General features: G+C 37.4%; 1 long non-coding RNA gene across 1 annotated transcript in view; it reads left to right on the top strand.

Annotated features, from left to right (window-relative positions):
* The window catches only part of LOC106943734 (uncharacterized), a 7,633-nt gene extending 3,864 nt beyond the window's left edge, over positions 1-3,769 (top strand). Inside the window, exons 2-3 of the long non-coding RNA XR_001423996.1 lie at positions 1,701-3,209; positions 3,306-3,769. This is a non-coding gene — a long non-coding RNA (uncharacterized LOC106943734). The remainder of the gene's footprint in view (positions 1-1,700; positions 3,210-3,305) is intronic.
* The last annotated feature ends 30 nt before the right edge of the window (positions 3,770-3,799 follow it).

The following is a 3,799-nucleotide window of genomic DNA, read 5'->3' as shown; positions in this document are numbered from 1 at the left end:
TAAAGTATCATTTAAGATACAAGATAAAATTGTATCCTTTCAGCTGATGGCACAATTAAAGTCAAAATGGTGGCTTTGAGGTAAGTTGAGTCATTTAATCTCGCTTGTCAAATGGGTTGCATATACCTACTACTGGTATTTTGGCTGTAGCATACATATCTTAAATATTAAATCAATATTCTGAATGTACATTATTACAGAGTGGCTGTAGGCCTGTCGTGATAAACAGTAAATCAATTAATAGCACGACAAATGAAAATTATCCACCTCTTTTTAATTTATAGGCTTTATCGTTTCTCCCTGCCTTTTAGGGTTGCCACCCGTCCCTTAAAATACGGAATCATCCTGTATTTGGCTGTTAAATGTTATGTCCCGCTTTGAACCGATACAGGACGCAATTTGTTCCGCATTTCTATAAATGTCCGATAGACACGCCTATCACACACACATCAAGACTAATTGTAACAATAATGACCAAAATAAAACATACACTCTATGAAATAATCCTGTAAATTTACAGTAACATACTGGCAGCTATAGACACCAGAAGTTTACTGTAAATGCACAGTAGCTGTACTGTAATTAATCCTGACAGTAGATTACTGTCAATGCAAGTACGGTATAGATACTGTGAAATAATGGTAAACTACTGGCATCTATACCTGCCAGTAGTTTACCGTTTTTCTGAAAGAACGATAAAAAAAAAAATACTGGTATCTACAGACGCCAGGTTTTTTTTTTTTTTACCGTTCTTTCAGAAAAACGGTAAAAAAAAAAACTAAAAAAAACCTGGCGTCTGTAGATACCAGTATTTTACTGGACATTTACCTTTTCAATCCTGTAATTACCTTTTAAAGTGGTGTAGTACTGTAAGTAAATACTGTAATGACGCCAACACACCGCAGATGTGGTACCGTCAACAGGGTTTATTAGAAATAAGAGCGAGCTGCTATTCCTTAGACTGCAGCTCGCCCCTCTAACAAACTGTAACACTCAACTGAATAGCTTCACTGCTAACACACACTGAACTCTCCGCTCTTCCGGTGTTCTGTCAGATCAGCATCGGTCCTGGTCCACTCGCTCCCCTGATTCCCCGCCCACATGACAGGTCCATTACATGTGAGGGGAGTCAGCAGAGTCAGACAGGGGAACCCCATAACACTCTACACATAACAGTGATCACAATGCAACTTATAACAAATAACCATATGGAGCCCAGCAGAGCTGAAATACAGAATCGTTAAAATACTACGGTGGCCGACAGGTGCAAACGCACAGCAAACACGAAAAAAACAAATACAACAAAGAAAAGACGCAAACAAAAAAGAGATGCAAAATATATATATATATATATATAAAAACAAGTGTTCCAGACCACTAGAGCTTTGTGTCCGAGTTCAGTGTCTGCATCCTTTTAAGCTTATTCTGTCATGGGCTTGAGAAACGACCCGGTATACGGAAGAGGGGTTCTGCGAAGGCAGAGAGCATTGCAGAAAAGCTGTAGCCTTCAGCTAGCTACCTAGCCTCCACCTCGGCGTTATGTTGCTTAGCAACCGTGACACATGATTTAAACAATGTTTGTAGGCGAGAATGTAGATGTATAAATCTCACATTTCTGCTTGGTTCATCAGTGCATCGCCTAATTGCAATATTGCTCCGACGTTTTCGGAGATATCAGCACCCCTCGCCAGCTGGTCCAGGTTTAGTATACCACGGGAGAACACCTGACTCATTTGGGCTTTCCTAAATGACAGTTAAACACAGATATTAAGTCAGGTAACATCTAGTTGTAATATTTTGGTTCACTCAAATATTTCATTTATTCCTGAACAAATCGGTTTGACTTTTTAAAGTTAAGCCTAAAAATACAATAGTTTGATTAAACTGTATTGTCTTACCTGAGATCTGGAGAGTATTTGAAAAGGGATACTTTGCTTACATTCCTTGTGTAAATGTGCTATACGTGTTTGAACATTTTAGAACCAGACTAAGATTTTTTTTTAATATGCAACAGCCTTTAATATGAAAAGTGAAGAGTAATAGAGAAATCAGGAGGAAAAAAAAAGAAAACATACTTCGAGTCCGTTTTTTTTTCTTCCTTCGCCGCTCTGTGATTCACGCTGTCACCTGACTTCGGACACAGCTGTTCTTTGTTCGACTCCCTCTAGTGGTCTGGATCACTTCTGTTTTCAGCATTTTTTGTTTGCATCTCTTTTTTGTTGCATGTGTTTTTCTCGTCTTTGCTGGGTGTTTGTACCTGTTGGCCACCGTAAAATACAGTGGTGAAAGTAAATATACCTTCAAATACTGGCATCTGTAGGTTCCAGTATTTTTACTGTAAATTTAGTTTTACTACTGCCAAGAAAACTGTAATGATACTTTTTAAAGTACAGTCTTAGTTTTACGATAGAACATTAATACCTGACCCAGTGTAGGCTTCTTAGAAGTGCTACAATTGGTGCGGTTCTAAAATGCATAATCTGAACTTCACATAACACAGAAGAGGATGTGATAAGCAACCTTCAGAACAGAATTTTTATTTAAAGGCACCACTATGCCTCAAACCACATATTTCCAGTATATTCAAACGTTCAAAACAAATAACACAAAACCATTCCTCAGAGAACTGGTAAAAGGCCTTCAAAGTCAATATATAGTTTCACTAACACTGGAATAAAAATGTAAGACTTTCAGTTTACAGCGACATAAACTGGGTTTAACTCATTAATTTCTACAATATTATGAATTTAACACATTGTTCTTAAAGAAATGTCCATGCTTTGGTTATCACTAAACAAATCAAAGAAAAATGACTTCCAAAATCTAAAATTCAACAGGGCTGAAATAATGTGGAATTCTAGTATTAACAGGGTTTTAAAATGTGAACTATTAATGGTTTTCAAGAGTCCAAGTGGCACTTACTTTATTAGATGCAGATGAAGGCACCGTCCAACATGGAAAAAGAAAAGACAATATAATTTAGATCCTAAATAATATGGAAACAGAAATATTTCAAATAAAAGAAAAGGACAACAACTAACCTGAATGAGATGCCACTCAAAGTCCAAGTTTTTGATCCTGATGAAGACCTGTTTCTCTTTTTTTTTTAGCCATTTTAGTTTACAGAGTTTTTTGTAATGAAGCAAAAAAACATGTGAAGCTGCTTCATGGCATTATTCACCTGCTCGCCCTCATCATCAGTATCATAGGTAAGAGACAGTTGATTCAATAAACTTTGACAATGGACAGAAAAAATCACTACTTCCTGTCATGAAACTGTCCTGTATAATATTGTGTGTGTGCAGGGATTGTAGCTGTGTTTGACTTTCACAGAGCAGCCAAGATCCCAGACATGTACTCTCTTCACAGCTGGTGTGGCATGGCCACCCTAATCTTCTTCTGCTTACAGGTATAAATGCACACACTCACATGCTTGCAGTGCCTTGCAAAAACTATTTTAATGCTTTTGACTCTTCGATAATGTGTACAACCACAAACAAAGTAGTGCACAAATGAAAACAATTCATTTCATTTGATACCATTTAATATTAATACCATGGTATTAGATGTACTAATAAAGTGAAAAGTTTGGCATGTAATTCTATCAAACTCCCTGTAGTCTTATACCACCAATTAAAATAGTGTACAACTGATTTCTTTTCATAGTTGTCCAATGGCACTGATCGCAAATGACATCAAACCAGGCACATGCAGAGAGGGCGGGGAGGTACTAGGGGTGCTTGAGCACCTGCCCCGTTTGCTCCTTGCCCCCAAGTGCCCTATTGGTCTTTTTTTTTTT

The sequence above is a fragment of the Poecilia latipinna genome, unplaced genomic scaffold (assembly GCF_001443285.1).
Source record: "Poecilia latipinna isolate Pla-1442-1.1 unplaced genomic scaffold, P_latipinna-1.0 Scaffold5787, whole genome shotgun sequence".
NCBI classification, from domain to species: Eukaryota; Metazoa; Chordata; class Actinopteri; order Cyprinodontiformes; family Poeciliidae; genus Poecilia; species Poecilia latipinna.
The sequence above is the reverse complement of the archived record's forward strand: the minus strand, read 5'-3'. Positions and strand labels throughout refer to the sequence as shown.